Genomic DNA, 13,488 nt, shown 5'->3' with positions numbered 1-13,488 from the left:
GAAACTGGACAGAGCAGGTTTGGGGTGAAAATCTTTCTGACCCCACAGAGCGGGACCATTTGTGGTCCGCCTGGCAGCCATGGGATCTTAGGGGGTCCTGCACCCCAGTGCCGGCCACCAACCGTGCTTCATGCCACACTGCACCTCCTGGTAAAGTCACCGGGAACGGCAAGCGGGGGAGCAGGGGGCCTGGTGCCAGATGCCCTCCTCCCGCAGCAGCTCAGATGAGAGGCAGGCACGGCTCAGGGGCTGCTGGGACTGGACGGGGCCTGACGGTTCTGAGGACTCGGGAGACACGCCCTGCCATCCTCCACGGAGCAGCTGCGGCCACAGAGCCGGGTACAGGGCCAGTGTTGTCTTGTGATTTGAACCCCACCCCTCACTGTGCTGCTGGGGGGCCCTGGGCCTCAGTTTCCCCATGTGTGAAGTGGAGGGTGCAGACGGTGAGCTCTGAGGCAGAAACAAAGGGGGTGCATCCCACTTCCTGTCCCCGGGGGGCTCTGTGGGGACCCCCCCGCCTGCTTTCCCCTGTGACCCGCCCGCCTCCCCCTTTCCTGCCAAGCCCACCTCCTCTGTGTGGCTCCCCCCTCTTTGTGACCACAGCCCCGGGGGTTGCTGTGGGGTCTGCCAGCTCCTGGACAGAGGTCTGTTCCCTGTGGGAGGTGGCGGAGGGGGCATGAGCCTGTGAGCTCACCAGCCATAAACCTAGGGCTTGAGACAAGTGACCCTCTCAGCTCTGGAGCCACAGTCAACATCGAGGTGTGGGCTGGGCCGGCCCCTCCTGGGGCTCCGGAGGGGAACCCCTGCGTCCCCAGCTTCGGAGACACGTCCCTCGCATCTTCATGTCCACGGTCCCGTGGCCGTCTTCCCTCTATCTGTGTCCAGAGGTCCCTCTTCTTACCAGGACACCCAGCATGGATGCGGGGCCCCCCTAAATCCAGGGGGTTCGTTGTAAGATCCCTAACTAGTCCTGAGAGACCCTATTTCCAAATAAGGTTGCATTCTGAGGTGCTGGGTGGCCATGAATTCAGGGAGACCCTCTTCAACCCAGTGTGGCCGGGCACATAGAACCCTTCAGTGCCTGGAGGGGCGCTGTTTCAGAAGCGGGGTGGGGGGGTGGGGGGCTTGCTGAGGCACAGCATGTGCTCAGCCCTGTGATTGCCCAGGAGGGCGGACAGCCAGACGCACAGACGGACAAGCGCCCGGCGGGCACGAGGGCCCGTGCAGGCGGGAGGTCCAGGGGGCTCTGTTGTCAGGGGCAGGGCTGGGGTGCAGGGCGGGAAACGGGGCCGCCGATGGAGGGGGATCTGCCCGAGACCGTGCCCGTGGTCACGTAGGTTGGGGACAGGACGCAGAATGCGTGTTCACTGTCGTAACCCGGCTTGGTTGGCTCGCCCGTGGCCTGTGAGGGGTCCCGGGAGGAGAGGCGTGTGGCCCGTGGACCCCAGACTGGAGCAGAGACCCCACCACGTGGCCCTCTGACCTCTCTTCCTGTGTTTCTTCCATCCCCCACCCCCGAGAAAAACAGTAAGTCGTGAAATCGGGGGAAATGCCAAACCAGGCGAAGAGAAAAGAGCAGAGCGCCATCGGCGAGGGCAGGCGGGTCCCTAGAACGGACCCGGGGGCCAGGCTGCGGTGGCACCGCCCCCCCTTCCTCTGGGCTCCAGGGCTGTGTGCCCAGGAGGGTGAAGCAGGAGGGGGGTGTTCCCAGCCTGGCATCCCCTCCTGTAGACGACGAGCGTGAGAAGTGGGGTTCGTAGAGAGGTGGCCTCCCGTAAGGCCGCGTCTCCTCACTGACCCCAGCGGTTCCGGGGCCACCTGGTCCTGGCAGACGTGGTCTGGGTCTGAGCGGGTCAGCTAGTGGCCAGCAGGGTCGAGGTCCACGTGGGTTGGGGGTTGTGTGCTCCCTGGGGCAGCTGAACAAAGTGCCACCCGTGGGATGGGCCCTGGTTGGGCAACTCGGTGGGTTAGAGGGTCGTCCTGTAATGCCAAGGTTGAGGGTTCGATCCCCGTCAGGGCACACACAAGAATCGGCCAGTGGCCCTAGCTGGTTTGGCTCGGTGATAGAGCGTTGGCCTATATGGACTGAAGGGTCCCAGGTTTGATTCCAGTAAATAGCACAGGCCCAGGCTGTGGGCTCGATCTCCAGTAGGGGGCGTGCAGGAGGCAGCCAATCAGTGATTCTCATCACTGATGTTTCTATCTCTCCCTTCCCTCTGAAACCAATCCTATCTAATAAAGAGGGAATATGCTAATTGACCATCACACCCTCACAAAGATGGCAGCACCCACAGCCAATAAGGTGGGAATATGCTAATTGACTGCCATGCCCTCAAAGGTGGCAGCACCCACTGCCACAAGATGGCAGCACCCAGTCCCCTCAGCCCTGCTGGGGCAGCAGGTGTGCAGCACGGCCGGGCCCACCCCCAGGCGGGTCCAGCTGCTCCGCGCCTGCCTCCGGAGTCCCCCAGTCCCCACAGCCCCTCAGCCGCCCAGGGCCACCCAAGGCTCAGGTAACCAGCCGAGGCTCAGGTAACCAGCCGAGGCTTGCGCTGCCGGCAGTGGCAGCAGCAGAGGTGTGATGGGGCGTCGCCTTCCCCTGATCGCCGGGTCACCTCCCGCCCCTGAGGGCTCCTCGACTGTGAGCGGGGGCAGGCCGGGCTGAGGGACCCCCCTTCCAGTGCATGAATTTTCATGCACCGGGCCTCTAGTAAAAATATATTTAAAAAGGTAGGAAAGTAAGAAAAGAAGTGAAATTTTTTTTTAAAAAATCATCCAATGAATGCATTAATAAGTGGAACAACCAATCGATTGATCTCTCTCTAAAAATCCATGTTTTAATATATAAATAAAAGCAGAAATTTATGCTCTCCCGGTAATGAGGTCTGAAGTCCCAAATCAGGGGACTCCCTCCCCCTAGGGTCTGGTCCCTCTGGCTCTCCCGGTCCTGTTGGGGGCTCGGTCCTGGGTGTGGGCGTGAGGCCACGAGGCCAAGGCTTGGGATGGCACCACACTGCCCCTGCGGCCCACCCCTCCCTGCTCGCTGCGGCGTCCTGTGGTCAGTCTGGCTCTGTGGTGAGCTGCCCAGAGCCGCAGGCGGGTCAGCCAGGACCCGGGGTCGTTGGAGGGTGTCTGACACCCCTCGCTTCACCGAAGGAGACGGTCCAGGGGGTTGGGCCGCAGAGCTGAGGGCCTTCTTGGGCTCCACGTGCTGCCCTGAAGGGGCTGGGGCGGGACAAAGACAGCAGGTGCCGCTGCCCCTCGCCCGCCCTCACCTGCTCTGCTGCTTCCCTGGGCCAGGTGCACAGCCTGGCCCTGCAGAAGGTCTGTGCCTCCTGGTCCCGGGGCAGCGGGGAGAGTGGCGCAGGGCAGCGGGGTGCCCCCCCTTCAGGCCCCTGGGCATTCCTCAGGGTTTCGGTTCCTCCTCGCCGAGTCTTCACCGGCTTTGGTAATAATTATAACTGAAGGAGACGCGGAGCGGCCTGTCAGGGCCCCGGCAGGCAGCTGTGATTACGTTACAGCCGCTGATTTCCAAGAAGCCTCGCGAGGGAGTTCCTGAGAGCCGCGAGGCGGAAGCCCCAGGACGCGTGCCCAGGCCGCCTTCGGGACGCCGCCGGGCAGGGAGAGTGGCGCCGGACGCCCGTGCCAGTGGGAGGAGGTGCCAGGGCCGGTGCCCGATGCCCGAGCCGGACCGTCGCCCCAGCAGGGAGTACGGTATACAGGGCAGGTCATAGGTTAACTAGGTCAAGTCCCCACGCTGCCCCCTGCCCCTCCCTCTCTGCTCAGAGCCCTTGGGTGCTGGGGCCGTGCTCACCCCACTGCTTTCTCTCTGGGTTGGCAGCACCGGGGGCTGCTGGGACCACGGTGCCTGTCCGTTCCGAGTGTGGTGCCCTCCTTCCTTGGTAGCTCCTTCCGGTCACTTCCGGAATTGGGAGCTCAGGCGACAGATGGTTTCTTTCCCGAGATTATTTGAGATCCTTGACCTGGGGCTGTGGTGTCCCTGCTCAACGTTCCTGCCACCTTCATGCATCGAGCAGCCACCGACCGGGCAGCTGTCCCCCAGCCTCCGGAGGGCACGGAGGGGTGGCGTCCCAGGCCGCCCGCAGGCTTGCCCATCGCTCACACTGGCTCCTGCCAGCCGGCTCTGTGGGGCAGGCAGAGGCCCCTCAGGCCATGGGCCCCGGTCCTGCCTCCCGGCTGCACCCGGACACGGTCACGGCTGGAGGACAAGGGACTGATGTGACCTGGGCACAGGCCCTGCTCCACCTGCCTGGCCCCCGGAGTCCGGCCTGCGCGGTGGGAACGTCACCTGCGCTGAAGCCGAAGGCGACGCTGGGCATTTCCTGTGAGGCTTGGCCTCCGGGGTTCAGGGTGCCGGCGGCTCATGTTTGGGGAGCCTGCAGCGGCCTTCCCTCTCGCCCCCCCCACGCGACTCCCTCGCCCGCCCTCCCCCCACCCCCGTGTGCTCGGTCCCCTCTGCCCTGGGCGGACGCTCCGACACTCAGCGCTGTCTCCCGGTGCTGAGCCATCACGAATGGAGCACGCACCTTATTTCAAAGCCGTGATTGAGCTCAGATTAACATATTTGCCGTCAGTGCTCCCACGGGACCCGCTGGGAAACCGAGGTGCCAGGTGACTGCGGCATGCGTGATGGCGACGGCGGGGACTCCTGCTCTCCGGGCTGCAGGGCAGGTGACCCTCGGGGGGGCTGCCCTCTGGGCCCTGGGCTGTGGGGCCCGGACTGCCCGTCACCCACCTGCCAGCCCAGCCAATGTGGCTTAGGATTGAGCGTCAGCCTATGAACCAGGGGGTCACAGTTCGATTCCCTTTCTCTCTGAAATCAATAAAAATAAATAAAAATAAGTAGAAATTGCCTTATGAATAAACTCATCAAAACCAAGTGAATTAGCCAAAATGATAACATCCTGTGGCTTCTTTTGAGGTATAAACCAAGGGAAATAGAGGTTCCCCCCATTTTCCGTACCTCCATGCGGGGTCCCCCCTGTCCTCTGTCAGGTTCTGGGGCAGCCAGAATTGTTTTCTATGTTTCGTTTTCAGATTGTTTATTGTAACTGTATAGAGATACGTTCGATTTTTGGGTATTTTTTCCACTGATTTTTAGAAAGAAGTGGCAGGGAGGGGGAGAGACACGTGGATTGGTGGTCTCCCACACGCCTCCCCTCCGTCCGAGGCCTGACCCTGAAATACCCATTTAAAATGTTAGAAGTTCTGTTTCTTCATCTTCTCGAACTCTGACCTACTCGGTTACGGCTCGTTATCTCAGCCTCTGAGGACGCGGCCCCTTCAGAGAGTCTGTGAGTCGTGAACCCCCTGGAGGCGGGAAGGCGCTCACCCGTAGTGTGAGGTCTGGGCGCACGGGGAGCCGGCCTCAGCCATGGTGGGACCTGTCACCTGTGGAGCCACCGAGGCCACTGTCCGCGACCTGGGCCTCCTCGCGGCCCCGGAGGCTTCCTTCGCAGGGGACGTGGGCCGTGTCCTCATGGACGGACAGACGGGACCGATCGGAGGGTCCAGGTGCCGTCATCCACCCCACAGGATGTCCCCGGGGCCAGCCCCAGCCACTGCCACCCCACGCGCTGGCTCCCAGGTCTCCAGGCGCTGGACCCCGTGGCCGAGGCCAGCCTGCTGGTTCTGGCCCCGCCAGGAGAAGAGACGTGGCCCAAACCACAGGTTACCAGGGTGCAGACGGCCCTACGGATGTGGCTGAGAACCAGAACCAACAACAGTTTGGGGGAAAATCAACAATAAAAGAGTAAGAGGGTCAGCAAAGGCCGAGTCTGCGCCTCCCGGGTTCACAGCGGAGACGAGACTCGGTGGGGCTGACTCCACCGGCCTGGGCTGCCCACCCGCTGTGTCGCGATGCCCTCTGCCTGGAGCACCCGGCTCCCTGGCCTCTGTCCACACTCGCCTCCGAGGCTGGTGAGCAAGTGGCCTAGGCCTGACCCTCGGGACCCACTGGAGGCCTTGCCCCCCTCACCTCAGGTGACCGGTGTGTCCTGGTCCTTTCTGGAGTGAGCATGGGGCCCTGGTCCCGGCAAAGCGCTGCCTGCCCCTCCCCAGGCTCCGGTTGTGCAGAGTCGGTGTCTGCAGTCCCCCACTTCGGGGCTCGGGGATTGGGGGAGCCACGGGGACCAGCTGGGGCGAGGCTGGGGGGCTCCGGGCACAGGAACCAGGTGAGGCTGGAGGCGGGCGCTGCCAGGCGCTGGTGAGGGAGGATCCTCATGGCAGCCTGGCGCCCTCCCCTTGTCCTGCGCAGGAGCGGGGCTGCCCCAGCGTGGACCCGCCTTCCGGAAAGAACGCGCCGCCCGCCGCCTGTGGGTACCTCGCCGCGTGTGGGTACCTGGGCCATAAAGTCAGGGTTGTATCTCTGGTCTTTATTTTTCATATCAGTAATTACCTTTTATGGCCTCTGATACCGGCACACGCAGAACCCCCTCCCCCCCACCCCCCGGCTCTCTCCTTAACACAGCCGCTGCACAGGGCTTTGGGGAGACCGGGTTTGCGGTTAAGATGCTCGCACGGCAGCAGGAGGACAATTATGCATAGCTTTTATTCGGCCCCCAGGATCCTGACTGCATTATCCGTATTTCCTTTAATTTGTGGGATTTCTAGTAAATGGGCTTAAAAATAGGTCTGGGCACGATGCCAGGCAGAGGCGGGCAGTGGCGGCATCTCTGCATCTCTCTCTAAAGGCAGATGGGGACCCTCGTGTCCCCCGGGCCGTGCCTCCCGCGGGTCCCTGAGGGGCCCCACCGCCCCACCCAGGAGGAGCCGGGTTGGGCCAGCCCAGGGCCCAGCTCCCAGACAGAGGTTGGGCGGCCCTGGCGTTGGGGGCTGGGACCCGTGGGGGGCGGGGGGCGGTCGCCTGCTGTGGGCTGCCCACCTCCCGGGCTCATGGACGGTGCTTTGTCTCAGGTGCCCTGGTTTACGGCCGCCGCTGGGCCCACGGGGCCTGAATCTGTGTCTGCGCCACGTGAGGGCCTGGGATGCCCTCTGGGCAGGACGACAGAGCCAGTCCCTGCCCAGGGCGTGCCCAGGGCTGGGTGTCTCAGGCCGGAAGCAGCCCCTTGGGAGAAGGTGGGACAGGCTGGCGGGCCCCGGGGGAAGGGGTGGCGTGTCCCAAAGGTGCTGCGGGCGTCTCCCCTGCCCCACACTCGTCTTGTCTCTTACTTGAGGGCAACACGGTGTGGCCTGGGCCGCCCAGCTCGGCCAGGTGGGCTCTGCCACAGCCGCCACCTTGCGAGCTGGTGGGCGGGGGGCCGTCTCCGTGTAATCGCCCCCCCACGGCGGCTGATTTAGTGTTGGTGTGTCTGGCTGATTTACATTAGATTTTTAAGCATAATTAGAAATGCAGGAGCTCGCGTCTTACCTCGACTATTTATGGCAGGATATGCAGATGAGGAGAGTGATGAATATTAACGAGGGAGCGTGTGGGGGCGGCTTCTTAATGAGCTGAGTGACCCCACCGGCTGGCACACCCCCACTGCTCCTCCGCCCACGGCTGGGAGGGCTCCAGGACCCCTGCCCTCCAGCGTCTCTGGGACCCCCCCCACCCACCGCCAGACCCCCAGGGCTCACTAGCAGAGGGAGGGGAAGGGGGTGCTGCGTGGGTCCGGGGGAGCCCAGCTCCCACCAGCTTAGCCTGGCCAGCCCCTGCTGCCATGGCCAGCCCCCCCAATTCCCCCACACGCAGGGGTTGAGGGGCGACCCTGTCTCGGCGATGAGAGAGGAGGAGGTGCTGCCAGCCCAGGAGCGAGCTGGCTTTTTAAGTTATTAAACTGCGCCCCAGGGAGACACTCTTCAAGCTTACGTTATTTAAATTACAAATACGGGGAGATTGTCGGCTCTGCTCACAACACCGCTTAATTCTCGGGAAACCTCTGGAACCCTTTCGTGGCCGGCGTGCGTGAGGGCTCCGTGGGGCTCAGGGCTGGAGGCGGGGTCCGGTGGGGGCCACAGGGCGGGGCGGGCGCTTTGCTGAGTGACCCCTGCTGGTGTTGCTCTAGGTTCACCCCGTGTTTGCTTGGCCCCACCCCCACCCCCACTCAGGTCAGTGTCTGAGAGGGAGGGCGGCCGTGGGCGAGTTGTGTCAGATGAGCCACAGGCTGCCTCCTCCCGGACGTGGGCTCAGCCCAGCCCCAGAGACCCTCACCTGGACCCTCAGCAGAGCCTGCACGGGCCACATGCTGCGGGACGCAGGGCCCTGTCCACCTGACGGGGTGTCCACCCAGCTCGCACCCAACCCCAGGGCCCTGTGGCTGGGGTCTGATGGGGCCTGGTGGGGGGGGCGGGGGGTGCCCTGGCCCTCGGGGCTGGGGTGGGGGGGGCACTCTGGCCCTCGGGGCTGGGGTGGGGGGTGCCCTGGGCCTTGGGGCTGGGGCGGGGGGTGCCTCAGGGCTGGGGTGGGGATGCCCTGGGCCTCGGGGCTGGGGTGGGGGTACCCTTGGGGCTGGGGTGGGGGTGCCCTTGGGGCTGGGGTGGGGGTGCCCTTGGGGCTGGTGTGGGGGTGCCCTGGCCCTCGGGCTAGGGTGGGGGGTGCCCTGGGCCTTGGGGCTGGAGTGGGGGTGCCCTGGGCCTCGGGGCTGGGGCAGGGGTGCCTCGGGGCTGGGGCAGGGGTGCCCTGGCCCTCGGGCTGGGGTGGGGGTGCCCTGGCCCTCGGGCCGGGGCTGGAAGGCCCCTGGCTCGTGCTGGTGTCTGGGGACCGGGCTGGCCGTGCTTCTCCTGGGCGCCGGGGAGGACTGATGAGCGCATTCTGAGTTTGCAGACCGGGCACGCCGCCCTTCTCTGTTTGGGAAGAACATCTCCAGGCGAACATGGGTGACGCAGTTAAAACCGGCTGTGTGCTTCCTGCTGGTCCAGGCTGTGGTCTGGGCGAGGCTGCCCAGGTGCCTGGCCAGATGCCCGAGGCCTCTCACCTCTGCCTCTCAGGCTGGGACACGGAGCCGGGCAGGGCCTGGGAGGTGGGGCCCAGGCAGAGCCCACGGGCCTCGGAAACCTCAGGGTTCCGTGTGCCCCCTCCCTGCGCCAGGGCCTCCCGAGCAGCCCCGTGCGGAGGCTGGGGTGGCCTCAGCTGCCCCTGTGCCCTGTGGGCTCTGTCCTCCGGCCGCTGGGTGGTACAGCAGGAGGCAGGGAGGGTGGTGATGGGGTGCAGGTCCTGCCCCGGAGGCCTCGGCAGGAGGCTGGCCCTCGCAGCGCCTCAGTTTCCTTCTCTGCACCCACCTGGAGGGGGTGGGCTGGGGCCCGGGGGGAGGGGCTCCTGGCAGCTGAGACCCCGCCCTGGAGCCCTGCTCCTGCTTCTCAGGGGCTCACGGGGTGGCTGGCCCCCAGGAGGGGTGAGGCTGTGGAGGCCCAGCCCTGCTGATGGTGCATTAAGAGTTTAATGCTAACCTGAACCCCGAAGCAGGCGGTGCCTTGCCCAGCCCCCGGGGCCTGGCACGCCCGAGCTGGGCAGCCTCGAAGCCAGCGGGCGCCTTGGCCCCCAGAGGCCCCCCGCCCTCAGCCTGCTCTGCACCAGGGTGTCCGGGTGCCTCCTTCTGCAGCGACGGGCCTGGGCTGCGAGGGAAAAGCAAGGCGGTGGCTCTGCAGGCTGCTGTCCAAAGGGGCCCCCCCCCATCAGCCTCCACACAGCCGCTGGGCGTGTTTCTGAGGCGTGTACTCCGTGTGCTCCCATGTGTGCTCCGTGTGTGCATGCTGACTCAGAGTCACCTGCTGCCTCCCTGCCAGACACCGTCCTGGGGGTGTGGCCACGGGTCCTCCTCCAAACTCTTCTGGGGGTGTCTCTGCCACCAGCGGGCTTCTGCTGAGACTGCAGGGCTGGAGGCCAGGGGGGCTGCCCGGGGAGGGGAGGGCCCGGCTGGGGCGGGGCAGGTGGGGTGCCGGGGCTCCTTTTTCTCAGGCCGCCGTGTTTCCCGGGCACCCGCCCCCTCCCCCTTCTGTGGGTGTGTTTGATGACTGCGTGTCAGCCGAGGTCCAGACCTCTTATTAGATTGGCAAAATTAAATCCTGCAAAATCATTTTATTTAATTTAATTTATCTCACCTCCCTTTCCTGCCGGTAGTGATCCCACAGAAATTAAACCCCGCATTCCTGCGCCTTGCTGTGCCCTTGCCGCGGGAAGCGGTTTAGAATCTGGGGAGGGAGGTGGGGAGCAGGGGCTGGGCGCTGGGCTTCTGTGGGACTCAGCCCAGCTGATCCCTGGGCCCGTGAGAGCATGCATGTGTGTGTGCATGTATGTGCGCAAGTATGTACATGTGTGTACCTACACGAGTGCATGTGCGTGCGCACATGTGTGCACGAGGGAGTGTGTGTGCATGCGAGTGTGTGTGTTAGCACACACGTGTGCCTGCACTCCTGGAGCCTGTACCCTGCCCCTTCTTGCAGGGGCTATGCTGCCTGGGGGGCCGACACCTCAGGGCCTGGGTGCCTGCTGTCCAGAGGGAGGGTCCACAGAGAAGAGACCGCTGGTCACCCATGTTTTCTCATCCTGGGGGAGGTCCTGGGGTCTGTGTGGGTGCCCCCCAGGCTGGCACAGCTGTGGGCGCTGGACTCTGGCTTTGTGGTGTTAGCAGGGGGGTTCCATTCTGAAGGGCATTCTGGAGGGGAGGGTTCCGTGGTGCAGTCGCTTTGAGGATGGGCACAGGGAACTGAGGGATCTCTGCCTGGCTCCTCCTGACCTTCTGTAAGCAAACACGGGGCCGGGGGGGGGGGGGGGCGTGGAGGAGGGAGCTCCTGTGGAGGGAAACGGAAGAGGGGGCGTTACTGGGGAAGCAGTGGGGGGGGCAGAGGGGCAGAGGGAGAAGGTGGCCAGGCAGGCCCCACCGGCAGGGGAAGGTGCCCCCTTCCTGGCAGGTGGCCGCTCAGGCCCCGGCCCCCCCTCTGGCTGCCGCACAGGGTAAACCAAGCCTTTATTTTATTCTTTTCTCCTAAAGTTCAGCTTTGTTCCTGCCCCAGCCCAGGCTTCTAAGAAAGCAACCTAAAACCAGCTCACTTCGGGCTCCCCTGGGCCGGCCTCGGGCGCCAGCCTCGCCCGCACAGGTGGCGCGAGGACACGGCGGCTACAGCGCCAGTTGTCCTCGATCCCCAGGGACCCAGACAGCCCCCACCTTCCCGGGGAAGAATGGCCCCTTCTCTGGGCCAGCGGTCCGGTCCCAGCCCTGGGGCGCGGGCCCCTGAGACGCAGGGCCCAGGCGGGAGGGGTGGGAGGTGTGGCCGAGATGAGACGCCCACCTGGACCATCGCCCTCCGCCAGGTCACGGCAGGTAACAGCTCACCTGGTGGAGCGTGTACCCGCCCCAGCCGCGGGTTTCACTAACGTCGCCTCCCCAGACCTGCGGTGACCGCCCGAGGGCACACCTGACCCGGTGCCCGGTGAGGTCTCGGGCTCTGTCATTCGCTCGAGGCCACAGGATGTGGATGTGGACGTGGCGTGGCTGGGCCTGGGCCTGGCATAGGGGGTGGTGCCCATGGGACCCAGGACCGGCTGTTGGAAGGGACAGGTGCCCAGGCTTTGTGCTGTCGCCCAGGCTGCCTTTAGGACGACACTGGCCTGCCCAGCCCTGGGCCTTCAGGACCCTCGGGGCCGGTGCACAGCACACCTCTGCTGGCCTCCACGCACCCCAGCCAGGCACCCACCCCCGTCTGGCTCAGGTGACCCCATTGTGCTCTGTGGGAGGCTCCCCGTGGCGAGGGCTGAGGGCCTGGAAGGCCTGTTGGGGGGCCCTCGGCGCTGTGCTGAGTGTTGCTGGCAGCATAGCCCCTCTCCGTTGTCCCCGGCCATGCCCAGTATCAGTAAATGCTCCATGGGCGTTGGGCAGACCACCCACTCTCCCAGCTCATGAGGGCACCCGGTGAGCTTCCTGGAGGCGGCGGCAGTGGAGCGGGGCCTGAAGGCAGTGGTGGCTCCGTGTGGGGGGGCTGGGGTAGCTCCACGAGCAGAGGCCGCAGAGTCCTGGGGCCCCGGGGCCCAGCCCTGCACCAGGCCAGGGTTATACCCTCTCCCCTCCCCATCCCAGTCTCTGGGTGTCCCTCTCTTTCCCCGTGTGGCCCCTCTGGGCTCACACACTCAGGCCCCACGGGACTCGGGCTGCCGCCACCGTTCAGCGCAGGCAAGGAAAGGCCCGAGGTTCGGCCCCGCCGGCCCGCCGTGGATCCGAAGCCTGGCTGGTGTGGAGCTGCCGGTCGCAGCATGTTGAAGGTCCGAGTCATCCCCTTGCTGGTACAGCCTGGCCGCTCCTGCCAACGCCCCAGTCCCAATCCCTGTCTGTGTGACCCGCCTGTAGTCATCAGTCCCGTCCGTGTGGGGGCACAGCCTCTGCGGCCCCTGCCCCCCCCCCAGTGGTTAGTTCCTCTCACCTGGGGTTCCTCGCCCCCCCAGTGGCTTCTCATCTGGTCTCAGGAGCTGAGCCCACAGCGGGGGGGGGGGAGGCAGAGGGGGGATAGGGAGCCCCATGGCTTCCTCTCCTGTGGCCTGCGGGGCGGGAGGCCTGCCAGTCCGGCCTCCTTCCTGCGGCCTCCCCTGCTCTGGCCACCGGGGCTAATCCTCAGGTGAGGACCGTGATGCATTGCCGCAGCGACCAGACTGGGCCACCTCCAGTGGCGATCTCGTCCCTTCTTGTGGCTGCCCGTGGCCTTCCTAGGGCCGCAGGTGGGGACACTGAGGCTGGTGGACCCCAGGGCGCATGCAGCCCAGCAGGCGGTGGCTTTGAGCCCAGGAGGTGCCCGTGCTCTGGGGCAGGACGGGCCATGCACACAGCACACCCCTCTCCCAGGACGGGCCCAGGGGAGGTTGGCACCGGGGCCCACCTGGGCAGCCCAGGCCGCTCTGTTACCTGGGTGGAGGGGGGTCTCCGCTACCCCGTCTGCTGGGGCAGGTCCGCGGGGCCATTCTGACCCAGGTGAGGGCTGGGCGACGGCCCCCTGGGCACTGGAGGGAAGGGGCACCGCTTCTGCCTCCCCACGGGGTTTGGGGTCTCCTGGCTCTCCGGCTCCGGCCTCCTCCTCCTCTGCCCCCTCCCTCGCCCGGCTCCTGCCCCGCTGCCCCACCCCCGGCCCCCTCAGCGGCGGGCGCGGCTCTGCCAGCTCTGCAGACTGTTTGGAATAGTTTAGATGCTTTGACACCCCGGCTGAGCTGGATGGCCGGGCGCCGTTTACTGGGCAATTCATATGCAAAACGGCACCATAAATTCCCAGGCTGTCTCCGTTGCCGCGGCTCCGCGAGCGTCCCGGCGTACAGTACAGTATTTCTGCCATCTTTGTTTGCATTGCAGTGAGTCATCAAAAGTCTGTCTTGTACCAACACCGGAGCCCTGCATTCCTCTGGCACGCCACGCCACTGTTTTTAAAGCGGGGCTGGGAGCTGGCATGGTCTCCGGCTCCCAAATCAAAGGCGGCTATTCATCCCGGAGCTGCCTGGATGTCCGTCCGCATCCGGCCTCTTCATTTAGATGCTGTGCGCTGCCCGGGAGGGAG

At 65.2% G+C, this 13,488-nt stretch overlaps 1 protein-coding gene across 2 annotated transcripts in view; it reads left to right on the top strand.

Moving 5' to 3' along the window:
• Window positions 1–13,488, top strand: part of NACC2 (NACC family member 2) — a 46,029-nt gene that overhangs the window by 6,944 nt on the left and 25,597 nt on the right. The gene's annotated exons all lie outside the window — the stretch shown is intronic.

This window comes from Plecotus auritus, assembly GCF_963455305.1.
Source record: "Plecotus auritus genome assembly, chromosome: 5".
NCBI lineage: Eukaryota > Metazoa > Chordata > Mammalia > Chiroptera > Vespertilionidae > Plecotus > Plecotus auritus.
The sequence above is the reverse complement of the archived record's forward strand: the minus strand, read 5'-3'. Positions and strand labels throughout refer to the sequence as shown.